This window comes from Astyanax mexicanus, chromosome 25 (genome assembly GCF_023375975.1).
Source record: "Astyanax mexicanus isolate ESR-SI-001 chromosome 25, AstMex3_surface, whole genome shotgun sequence".
NCBI classification, from domain to species: Eukaryota; Metazoa; Chordata; class Actinopteri; order Characiformes; family Acestrorhamphidae; genus Astyanax; species Astyanax mexicanus.
The window spans coordinates 244,453-257,294 of NC_064432.1; the positions used below are offsets into that span (position 1 = coordinate 244,453).

The 12,842-nt window shown below is 45.6% G+C and overlaps 1 protein-coding gene across 5 annotated transcripts in view; it reads right to left on the minus strand.

The window, feature by feature from the left end:
* apbb2b (amyloid beta (A4) precursor protein-binding, family B, member 2b) overlaps window positions 1-12,842 on the minus strand; it is a 283,469-nt gene that overhangs the window by 195,304 nt on the left and 75,323 nt on the right. The gene's annotated exons all lie outside the window — the stretch shown is intronic.

Consider the following 12,842-nt stretch of genomic DNA (forward strand, 5'->3'; position numbering starts at 1 on the left):
AGCCTTTCCTTTACAACACTCACATTTAGCTTCTTTACAACTACAAACTTGTAAAGTTTAAACATGTATTTCATTGAGGTTTTAAATGACAGACCAACACAAAGTCACCACATTTCACTGCAGTTACAGCTGCAGGTCTTTATCTCTATCAGCTCTGATCATCTAGAGACTGTAGAGATTTTCCTCCATTCTTCTTTATAAATCAGGTGAAGATCAGTCAGGTTGGATGGAGAGCGTTGGTCTGTGAACAGCAGTTTTCATGTCTCTCCACAGAAGATCAATGAGATTTAGGTCTTTAGGACTTTAACTGGATCATTCTAACACATGAATATTCTCTGATCTAAATCATTATAGCTCCACTGTAGCTCTGGCTGTATGTTTAGGGTCATCGTCTTGATGGAAGATCTCGAGTCTTTTACAGCCTCCAACAGCTTTTCTTCTTCCAGGATTGTTCTGTATTTATTTATCTCCATCCATCTTCCCTCCATCAACTCTGACCAGCTTCCTAAATCTGTCCCTGCTGAAGAAAAGCTTCTCCCCACAGCATGATGCTGCCTCCACCATGTTTCACAGTGGGGATGGAGGGTGTGTTCAGGGTGATGAGCAGTGTTATTTTGTTCTGATCTGAGAACAGAATCTTCTTCCACATGTTTACTGTGTTTCTACATGACTTGTAGCTACAAACTGCAAACAGAACTTCTTACGTCTTTCTTTCAACAATGTTTTTCTTCTGATTCTCCTGATCCACCTGATCTGTGGATCTCTGCAGCTCCTCCAGAGTGATCATGGGTCTCGGCTGCTTCTCTGATCAGTGCTCTCCTTGCTGGATCGTAGTGCAACCTTACAAATCATTGTACTATATTTGTAAGTAAAACTAGCACATCATTTTACAGTGCGATGATAATCTTTATTTTTCTTCGTATTATTATTATTACTTTAGTTTTCCTTGCTTTGAAGTTGTGGACAAAGGAAGAGGTAAGAAACCAACTTCCCCTGGATCAGTGTGTTTTCTCTGGGATTTCTCGAGTGTTTATGTGACGTGTGGTTGGTGTATGAAAGATCACCCACATGGTGGTTTGTCTTTGTTTCGGGGTGTTTTATGTTTTATTTCTCTCAGCTTCGCTTGCACAGTTACCGAACCTGTCAGAAGCTCCTCTAACCCTGGTGTTTTCCTCTCTGGTTTAAAACAGAGAGAGAGAGAAGGAGATGAAACAGGACCCACTGGTTCAGGTGAGTGGGGGGTCCTCAGTGGCTCCTGTCCAAAACTCATCTGTAGTTTTTTATCAGCATACAATCAACCAACACTGCGGACTTCTCACAGCTCAACAGACTACAGCAGGTGGAGTTATCAGTCTCAGTCACAGTTATCTATCTCTATTCCATCATTTCTTCACACTGGAGGCTTTGAACGTGCTACAGGTGTTCTAGTGAAAGATGAGAAGCTTTACTGTATTTCCTCAGAACGTACACAAATGAACATACAGCACAATATTCGTTCAAGTAGTAAAAAGACCTTCAAAAATAAAGAACGAAACTGATTTGTTAAAATACACCCTGCACAAGACTAATTGAGAGTGTAAAAATAAGAGGACACTTAAAAATGATGAGTTTCTTTGATTTTATCAGATTAAAAACCTCTGGAATATAATCAAGAGGAAGATGGATGATCACAAACCATCAAACCACCAAACTGAACTGCTTGAATTTTTACACCAGGAGTAAAGCAGCATAAAGTTATCCAAAAGCAGTGTGTAAGACTGGTGGAGGAGAACATGATGCCAAGATGCATAAAAAAACTGTGATTAAAAATGGTTAACAAAAATAAAAACGTTAAATGAACTTTCTTTTTAGTTGAAATAACTTGATGCTAACTTAGTTTACTGAACATTTTTAAGCCGATGAGTTTCCTCATGTTTTTTAAATAATCTGAAGCTGTCCGGGTTTAATTTATACGGCGTGTGATCTGAGAGAGATAATGCGGGTCAGGCGGTGAGGTTCGGGGACTGTAGGTTTATCACAGCGAGGAGGTGATCAGAGAGAGACAGACAGTAACCGATGTGTTCAGGTCCTGCACGGCTGCACAGATACCAGCGCTCCTTCAGACACTCAGACTCCTGACTGCGGTCAGACGCCGCCGAGCGCAACCAGCCGTGACCAACACACACCATTAACACAACAACATGTATCCAGTTCAACAGGATACACACAAAGACTCGCCTGTTTCACACAGCAGAGCTCAACTACGGGTGCAGATACACACATCATGTTTATTGCCTATTGTTTCTGACACTCAAGAGCAAGAGTTCCCTGTGGTATTTAGTTACTTAACAACATCTGCATATTGAGGTAATGTTATACTGTGTTTTAGTTTCGGAACTGAGTGTAAAATGTTTAAGCCGCCTTCCTGCCAGACTGTTTTCCCATGTTGTAACTTGTTCTTACAGCCTACAACACTGTGTCCAAGCAAATAAACCATTATACTGCCTAAATCCACAGAAATACAATTAAACTCAATTAACCAATTCATTATTTGGCAAAGATGAGATGCTAGTTCCATTCTGTTACACAATTATAGACATTTAAACATTTATAAAATCTAATGAATACATTTATATTGGATGAGGTGAGCTTATCCCAATTTTTTTTTTTTGCAAATATTACCTAAATTGGTAATATTATAGCCGAGACTTACTAAAAAAATAAATAAAGTCTATCTAACATTTTTAGTACATTACACAAAAGCAATTTTCCTATTATGATTAATTTGCATAATGGGCATGTCAGTGTGCAGTCTTATCTACCAAAGCTTCTAATCTTCCCTTTTAGTTTTAGTTAATACTAATTAAACCCCTGCACCCCTGTTCCTTACTAGTGTCGCATTATAATGTGCATTATAATCTGTTGCACCTTATAGTGTGAAAAATACGATACGTTATATATACTTGGGAAATATACTTCAACTTTAAACTGTTTTTGTTGTAAGTGTTCCCCTGTAAGCGTGTCTGAGATTATCTGTGAGGATTATATATGTTATAAATGTTTTATCTGTAGCAGAGAGCAGGCAGATCCTCGGACAGCGCGAGAGGAGATTTCTCAGGAGCTTTGCTCGGTAAAAACGAGACGCTTGCTCGCGGTTTTTCTTGTCTAGGCACAACAAACACGGTGAGCTTTTATCTGAGAGCGATGCTGTAATCTGTAATCTGTAATCCGGGTGATAACAGGGAGGAGTATCAGTGTTTGGAAGTTGTTATTGTCTAAGAGTGAGAAAGAGAAGAATCTTTTCCCAGAACAGTAAAGAGGAGATAGAGAGATGAAACACACTGATGTCCCTGTTTCTCTCTTTCTTTTTCCACCTCTCTCATCTGATAGCGCTCTCCCGCCTCCCTCCCTCTCTCTATCTCTCTCTTACTTCTTTATCTCTGTTTTCTTTACTGTATTCCTCCGTCGCTATGTGTACACACGTCTATCTCTAACGCTCACGCTTATCTCACGCTCTCTACATGTTTCCTTGTGTTCTTTAAAACAGACCCATCATGCTTTATTCTGACGCGGCGCGTGAGACTACGAGTCGTCATCATCGTGTTTATTCCCCTGATTAAAGATTCAGATTTACCTGCTCAGAAGTCTTCAGATCACACTAACATTTACAGAGGAGAGCTTTTACAGTTTTCAGGTTTTTTTTTATTTATTCTACAATATCAGCTTTTCTACCTGAGATCCAACAGATATAACATACATAACAAATATAAATCACACACATTATATTTAAAATACACATAGCACAATGCAAAATAAATAATTGAATAAATAAAAAAGAAACAAAAACTCACTGGTGTCACTCAGTCATTTATTATTATTTTTATTATTATTATAACTCTCTTCAGACAGCAAGTACCTGTTTTACTTAATCTTATTTATTCATAACTTTTATTTCTTATTTTAGTTCTACTCTTATCACCGTATTTTGTGCACTATAAGCAGCTCTTAAAATTCTTCACTTTTCCCAAAAATGATATTCTATATTTTTGAGATGCACCTTTGTATGTTTTTCTGCAAAGATGATCAAATAGATTTCTTAATGACACACACACACACACACACACACACACACACACACACACACACTTCTTCAGGTATGCTTAAGGTCAGTCTTTCACCCCAAACGTAGCAAACAGCGCCGACGCCGTTCCACTTCTGAAAACACGAACGACAGATTCCTAAAGAGAATCAGACTGAGAGAAAAACACAGATCTCTCTCTCCCTCTCTCTCTCTCTCTCCCTCTCTCTCTCTCTCTCTCTCTCTCTCTCTCCCTCTCTCTCTCCCTCTCTCTCTCACAGCTGCTCTCATTATTAAACGTGTTTATTAAGGCTTATTAAGACAAGTTCATATTCATAAAGTTTTAAGAGTTCAGAAATAATCAATATTTGGTGGAATAATCCTGGTTGGTTTTTAATCCCAGTTTGTTTTCATGCATCTTGGCATCATGTTCTCCTCCACCAGTCTTACACACTGCTTTTGGATAACTTTATGCTGCTTTACTCCTGGTGTAAAAATTTTAATTAAAGAAACTCATTATTTTTAAGTCTCTATTTTTTTTAGCTAGCCAGGAGTATTCTATTGGTACATTCTCTATTTAAAGCTAAACTCCTGAGGACTGCTACATGGTGGACGGTTGGTTTTTCAGAGGGGTGTGTGAGAGGAGTGTGTGAGAGGAGTGTGTGAGAGGAGTGTGTGAGAGGAGTGTGTGAGAGGGGTGTGTGAGAGGAGTGTGTGAGAGGAGTGTGTGAGAGGAGTGTGTGAGAGGAGTGTGTGAGAGGAGTGTGTGAGAGGAGTGTGTGAGAGGGGTGTGTGAGAGGAGTGTGTGAGAGGAGTGTGTGAGAGGAGTGTGTGTGAGGAGTATGTGAGAGGAGTGTGTGTGAGAGGGGTGTGTGAGAGGAGTGTGTGAGAGGAGTGTGTGAGAGGAGTGTGTGAGAGGAGTGTGTGAGAGGAGTGTGTGAGAGGGGTGTGTGAGAGGGGTGTGTGAGAGGGGTGTGTGAGAGGAGTGTGTGAGAGGAGTGTGTGAGAGGAGTGTGTGAGAGGAGTGTGAGAGGGGTGTGTGAGAGGGGTGTGTGAGAGGAGTGTGTGAGAGGAGTGTGTGAGAGGAGTGTGTGAGAGGGGTGTGTGAGAGGGGTGTGTGAGAGGGGTGTGTGAGAGGAGTGTGTGAGAGGAGTGTGTGAGAGGAGTGTGTGAGAGGAGTGTGTGAGAGGAGTGTGTGAGAGGAGTGTGAGAGGGGTGTGTGAGAGGGGTGTGTGAGAGGAGTGTGTGAGAGGAGTGTGTGAGAGGAGTGTGTGAGAGGAGTGTGTGTGTGAGAGGAGTGTGTGAGAGGAGTGTGTGAGAGGAGTATGTGAGAGGAGTGTGTGAGAGGAGTGTGTGAGAGGAGTGTGTGAGAGGAGTATGTGAGAGGAGTGTGTGAGAGGAGTGTGTGAGAGGAGTGTGTGAGAGGGGTGTGTGAGAGGAGTGTGTGAGAGGAGTGTGTGAGAGGAGTGTGTGTGTGAGAGGAGTGTGTGAGAGGAGTGTGTGAGAGGAGTGTGTGAGAGGAGTGTGTGAGAGGAGTGTGTGTGTGAGAGGAGTGTGTGAGAGGAGTGTGTGAGAGGAGTATGTGAGAGGAGTGTGTGAGAGGAGTATGTGAGAGGAGTGTGTGAGAGGGGTGTGTGAGAGGGTGTGTGTGAGAGGAGTGTGTGAGAGGAGTGTGTGAGAGGAGTGTGTGAGAGGAGTGTGTGTGTGAGAGGAGTGTGTGAGAGGAGTGTGTGAGAGGAGTATGTGAGAGGAGTGTGTGAGAGGAGTGTGTGAGAGGAGTGTGTGAGAGGGGTGTGTGAGAGGAGTGTGTGAGAGGGGTGTGTGAGAGGAGTGTGTGAGAGGAGTGTGTGAGAGGAGTGTGTGAGAGGGGTGTGTGAGAGGAGTGTGTGAGAGGAGTGTGTGAGAGGAGTATGTGAGAGGAGTGTGTGAGAGGAGTGTGTGAGAGGAGTGTGTGAGAGGAGTGTGTGAGAGGAGTGTGTGTGTGAGAGGGGTGTGTGAGAGGAGTGTGTGAGAGGAGTGTGTGAGAGGAGTGTGTGAGAGGAGTGTGTGAGAGGAGTGTGTGAGAGGAGTGTGTGAGAGGAGTATGTGAGAGGAGTGTGTGAGAGGAGTGTGTGAGAGGAGTGTGTGAGAGGAGTGTGTGAGAGGAGTATGTGAGAGGAGTGTGTGAGAGGAGTGTGTGAGAGGAGTGTGTGAGAGGAGTGTGTGAGAGGAGTATGTGAGAGGAGTGTGTGGAGAGGGGTGTGTGAGAGGAGTGTGTGAGAGGAGTGTGTGAGAGGAGTGTGTGAGAGGAGTGTGTGAGAGGGTGTTGTGTGAGAGGAGTGTGTGAGAGGAGTGTGTGAGAGGGGTGTGTGAGAGGAGTGTGTGAGAGGAGTGTGTGAGAGGAGTGTGTGAGAGGAGTGTGTGTGTGAGAGGGGGTGTGTGAGAGAGGAGTGTGTGAGAGGAGTGTGTGAGAGGAGTGTGTGAGAGGAGTGTGTGAGAGGGGGTGTGTGAGAGGAGTGTGTGAGAGGAGTGTGTGAGAGGGAGTGTGTGAGAGGAGTGTGTGAGAGGAGATGTGTGAGAGGAGTGTGTGAGAGGGTGTGTGAGAGGGTGTGTGAGAGGGGTGTGTGAGAGGATGTGTGTGAGAGGAGTGTGTGAGAGGAGTGTGTGAGAGGAGTGTGTGAGAGGAGTGTGTGATAGGGTGTGTGAGAGGGGTGTGTGAGAGGAGGTGTGTGAGAGGAGTGTGTGAGAGGGGTGTGTGAGAGGAGGGTGTGAGAGGAGTGTGTGAGAGGAGTGTGTGAGAGGAGTGTGTGAGAGGAGTGTGTGAGATGGGTGTGTGAGAGGGGTGTGTGAGAGGAGTGTGTGAGAGAGTGAGAGGAGTGTGTGAGAGGGTGTGTGAGAGGGGTGTGTGAGAGGAGTGTGTGAGAGGAGTGATGTGAGAGGGTGTGTGAGAGGAGTGTGTGAGAGGAGTGTGTGAGAGGAGTGTGTGAGAGGAGTGTGTGAGAGGAGTGTGTGAGAGGAGTGTGTGAGAGGAGTGTGTGAGAGGAGTGTGTGAGAGGAGTGTGTGAGAGGAGTGTGTGAAGGATGTGTGAGAGGAGTGTGTGAGAGGAGTGTGTGAGAGGAGTGTGTGAGAGGAGTGTGTGAGAGGAGTGTGTGAGAGGAGTGTGTGAGAGGAGTGTGTGAGAGGGGTGTGTGAGAGGAGTGTGTGAGGAGGAGTGTGTGTGAGAGGAGTGTGTGAGAGGGAGTGTGTGAGAGGAGTGTGTGAGAGGGGTGTGTGAGAGGAGTGTGTGAGAGGAGTGTGTGAGAGGAGTGTGTGAGAGGAGTGTGTGAGAGGAGTGTGAGAGGAGTTGTGTGAGAGGAGTGTGTGAGAGGAGTGTGTGAGAGGGGTGTGTGAGAGGAGGTGTGTGAGAGGAGTGTGTGAGAGGAGTGTGTGAGAGGGGTGTGTGAGAGGAGTGTGTGAGAGGAGTGTGTGAGAGGAGTGTGTGAGAGGAGTGTGTGAGAGAGGGTGTGTGAGAGGAGTGTGTGAGAGAGGTGTGTGAGAGGAGTGTGTGAGAGGAGTGTGTGAGAGGGGTGTGTGAGAGGAGTGTGTGAGAGGAGTGTGTGAGAGGGAGTGTGTGAGAGGAAGTGTGTGAGAGGTGTGTGTGAGAGGGGTGTGTGTGAGAGGAGTGTGTGAGAGAGGTGTGTGAGAGGAGTGTGTGAGAGGGAGTGTGTGAGAGGGGTGTGTGAGAGGAGTGTGTGAGAGGAGTGTGTGTGTGAGAGGGGTGTGAGAGGAGTGTGTGAGAGGGGTGTGTGAGAGGGGTGTGAGAGGAGGGGTGTGAGAGGAGTGTGTGAGAGGAGTGTGTGAGAGGGGTGTGTGAGAGGAGTGTGTGAGAGGGGTGTGTGAGAGGGGTGTGTGAGAGGAGTGTGTGAGAGGGGTGTGTGTAGAGGAGTGTGTGAGAGGAGTGTGTGAGAGGAGTGTGTGAGAGGAGTGTGTGAGAGGAGTGTGTGAGAGGAGTGTGAGAGGAGTGTGTGAGAGGAGTGTGTGAGAGGAGTGTGTGAGAGGAGTGTGTGAGAGGGGTGTGTGAGAGGAGTATGTGAGAGGAGTGTGTGAGAGGAGTGGTGTGAGAGGAGTGTGTGAGAGGAGTATGTGAGAGGAGTGTGTGAGAGGAGTGTGTGAGAGGGGGTGTGTGAGAGGAGTGTGTGAGAGGAGTGTGTGAGAGGGGTGTGTGAGAGGAGTGTGTGAGAAGAGTGTTGTGAGAGGAGTGTGTGAGAGGGGTGTGTGAGAGGGGTGTGAGAGGAGTGTGTGAGAGGAGTGTGTGAGAGGAGTGTGTGTGTGAGAGGAGTGTGTGAGAGGAGTGTGTGAGAGGAGTGTGGTGAGGGAGTGTGTGAGAGGAGTGTGTGAGAGGAGATGTGAGGAGTGTGTGAGAGGAGTGTGTGTGAGGGAGTGTGTGAGAGGGGTGTGTGAGAGGAGTGTGTGAGAGGAGTGTGTGAGAGGAGTGTGTGAGAGGAGTGTGTGTGTGAGAGGAGTGTGTGAGAGGAGTGTGTGAGAGGAGTGTGTGAGAGGAGTGTGTGAGAGGAGTGTGTGAGAGGAGTGTGTGAGAGGGAGTGTGTGAGAGGAGTGTGTGAGAGGAGTGTGTGAGAGGAGTGTGTGAGAGGAGTATGTGAGAGGAGTGTGTGAGAGGAGTGTGTGAGAGGAGTGTGTGAGAGGAGTGTGTGAGAGGGGTGTGTGAGAGGAGTGTGTGAGAGGAGTGGTGTGAGAGGAGTGTGTGGGGGTGTGTGAGAGGAGTGTGTGAGAGGAGTGTGTGAGAGGAGTGTGTGAGAGGAGTGTGTGAGAGGAGTGTGTGAGAGGAGGTGTGTGAGAGGGAGTGTGTGAGAGGGGTGTGTGAGAGGAGTGTGTGAGAGGAGTGTGTGAGGGAGTGTGTGTGTGAGAGGAGTGTGTGAGAGGAGTGTGTGAGAGGAGTATGTGAGAGGAGTGTGTGAGAGGAGTATGTGAGAGGAGTGTGTGAGAGGGGTGTGTGAGAGGGGTGTGTGAGAGGAGTGTGTGAGAGGAGTGTGTGAGAGGAGTGTGTGAGAGGAGTGTGTGAGAGGAGTGTGTGTGTGAGAGGAGTGTGTGAGAGGAGTGTGTGAGAGGAGTATGTGAGAGGAGTGTGTGAGAGGAGTGTGTGAGAGGGGTGTGTGAGCGGGGTGGTGTGAGAGGTATGTGTGAGAGGAGTCGTGTGAGAGGAGTGTGTGAGAGGAGTGTGTGTGTGAGAGGGGTGTGTGAGAGGAGTGTGTGAGAGGAGTGTGTGAGGAGTGAGTGAGAGGAGTCGTGTGAGAGAGTGTGCTGTGTGAGAGGGGTGTGTGAGAGGAGTGTGTGAGAGGAGTGTGTGAGAGGGGTGTGTGAGAGGAGTATGTGAGAGGAGTGTGTGAGAGGGTGTGTGAGAGGAGTGTGTGAGAGGGGTGTGTGAGAGGAGTGCTGTGAGAGGAGTGTGTGAGAGGAGTGTGTGAGAGGAGTGTGTGTGTGAGAGGAGTTTGTGAGAGGGAGTGTGTGAGAGGAGTATGTGAGAGGAGTGTGTGAGGAGAGGAGTGTGTGAGAGGAGTGTGTGAGAGGGAGTGTGTGAGAGGGGGTGTGAGAGGAGTATGTGAGAGGGAGTATGTGAGAGGAGTGTGTGAGAGGAGTGTGTGAGAGGAGTGTGTGAGAGGAGTGTAGTGAAGAGGAGTGTGTGAGAGGAGTGTGTGAGAGGAGTGTGTGAGAGGTGTGTGTGTGAGAGGAGTGTGTGAGAGGAGTGTGTGAGAGGAGTGTGTGAGAGGAGTGTGTGTGAGAGGAGCTGTGTGAGAGGAGTCGTGCTGAGAGGAGTATGTGAGAGGAGTGTGCTGAGAGGAGTATGTGAGAGGAGTGTGTGAGAGGGGTGTCGTGAGAGGGCAGTGTGTGAGAGGAGTGTGTGAGAGGAGTGTGTGAGAGGAGTGTGTGTGTGAGAGGAGTGTGTGAGAGGATGTGTGTGAGAGGAGTATGTGAGAGGAGTGAGTGAGTGAGAGGAGTATGTGAGAGGAGTGTGTGAGCGGTGAGTGAGAGGAGTGTGTGCAGAGCGAGTGTGTGAGAGGAGTGTGTGAGCAGGAGAGTGGAGGAGTGTGTGAGAGGAGTGATGTGAGAGGAGTGTGTGAGAGGAGTGTGTGAGAGGAGTGTGTGAGAGGAGTGTGTGAGAGCGGGTGTGTGAGAGGGGTAGTGCGGGTCGAGAGTGTCGAGAGGAGTGTCGTGAGAGGAGTGTGTGAGAGGAGTGTGTGAGAGGAGTGTGTGAGAGGAGTGTGTGAGAGGAGTGTGTGAGAGGAGTGTGTGGTCACTCAGTAGAGCTCAGGCAGTGACCCGACTCTAAGCAGTGTAAGAGATCCATTAGCCCTGTTTAACAGCTGCTGACTGAGGACCACTGTAGCAAAACACACACACACACACACACATAGTGTGATTACATGGCCACACAATACATCTAATCTAAATTAAACTCTCTCATCCTTTGTTCATTTCAGATTTATTTTTGCATCCTGATATATATTTCTGTATGAGAATTAAACCTGCTGTGCAGTTAGTACTCAGAGCACCACGCCGTAGCTGAACTCAAGCTATGCAATAATGCTATAGTCCTAATCTTTTGGTAATCTGTAGTCTCAACTGCATGGAGTTAAACTAATGTTCATGTTTAAGTTCAACAGACAAACCACAAGTATCTGACCCTCAAAATATGATGAACCTGAAACTTAAGTTTTTAAGTTAAAGTAACTACTGCACAACCAGTCTAGCTTACTAATTTAATTATATTACAATGATCACATTAAGTTGTTTTAACTCAACATTTGCATATTATTTTTATAGCCAATAATTATAACTTAAAGGGGCACTGCTAAAAAAAATCAAACAATAAAAACAATCATATAGAGAGAACAGTATAGAGAACACAGAGTTACTGCAGCTCAGAAACTGATGCTAAATATCTGAGTAATGTTTAGAAATATCTAATTTTATATAAAACTGATTTAATGTATTAAAGTGTCGTTGTTTTGCGTAGTTCTACATAAAGCAAACTTTACTATGGTAACAAGTTTATCATGATCATTTCTCATATTTCTACCATTTCTCTCTCTCTCTCTCTCTCTCTGATTCGTTCTGGCTTATCTACTTCTCTTTCAGTCGTTCTTTTTTCCTTCCTTCTCTCTTTTGGCACTTTTCTGGTGGTCCTGAGATAGACGATACACATCTATCAGGGACCCTCACTTAGCCTGAGCCGCCTCACTGACACCCAACAATAGCATGTAAACACGCACACTTACACACACACACTTACACACACACACTTACACACACACACACTTACACACACACACTTACACACACACACTTACACACACTTATACACACACACTTATATACAGACACACACATACTATATCATGCACCAGTGTGGGATTGTGGGTAAAAGAGCTAAAAGACGGGAGTAAAAGTGAGCAATAGTTTTTGATACTTTTTCCACAGATTTTCACTCAGAAAATGACTTTTTGTGATTTTAACAAGAGTTTAGGAGTTGCTAACACTTTAGCTCAGTTTAATAAAGTTTAATTTGGAATTAAATTGGAGGTAAATGAGTTTGAAACTGAGTTATAGCTCACTCCTTACCTGTTTTCTCCTGTAACCATTCATTTATATAATATATATATATATATATTATTATATCATAAATAAACATAAAGGTTCATGCAGAGAAATGCACATCACGTACTGGGGGGAGCGGGCGGGGGGGGGCATGCAGCTGTAAGTAGTGAGTGTGTGTGTGTGTGTGTGTGTGTGTGTGTGTGATAAGCTATCAGCTTCACTGTCCTGATAGGGCATGTTATCTCTCACACACTGACACACACACATCATCATCTTCATCATCTTTATCACTGTCTACCCATATATCACACACTTATCCAACTACAGTACCACACACAATACTAAAACAAACACACACACACACACACACACACACACACACACAAACACACATCGCGGGAGGTTTTAAAGCTGTAAATGTTTGGACTGTATGAAAATGCAGATACATTAAAAAGCTGTGTTGTTTATAATTAATTTCACTGTTATTCAATTGCAGACAGTGTGCACGTTCATGTTTTATCTGCTGAACTGCATTTCATTATTGCAGTTTTTCCTAATTGCTAAAACACACTTTTGTAAATTAGTCTAATTTTATGAAAATACTCATTTCTGAACTTGACTCACATACAGTGTATAGTAATGAGACTGATCAGTTCACAATTATTCACAATAGCCCCTAGAGTACACCCTGCAAAAGTGCGTTATGATGCTCATTGCTATCTTCCACCCCACCAACAGTCTATTTTCTACTCCTATTTTCCTCCTGCCTGGTTTAAACAGCAGCAGATCTTCTGAATATATCTACACTGATGGGCGTGGTGTTCTGGAAATGAGGTGTGTTCAGGTACATTTCTGGAGTTTTGCTTGTTTATCTTGGTAACAGAAAACACAGGAGCTCCACTGACCGAATACAACCTAGACAGACGCCAACAGTCAGACGTTCATCGCTATCTCGGCAACACAGGCGCTGTGCCGAGCCGAGCGTACACCCCCACTTATTACACACACATGAACACACAGCAGCACAAACCCAACTTTTACATCAACAATAAACAGAATAGTAAATAAAATAACATTGCTGTTCCCGTAAATGAGCTGCTGGAGCTCCTTCACAGCGTCAACCAGCAGCTCAGTTTCCTCTGCTGAGAAGAGTTTGTTGAACACGTCCAGGTAGCTGCACCGTTACAATAGCAATCCACCAAAGACAGAGCT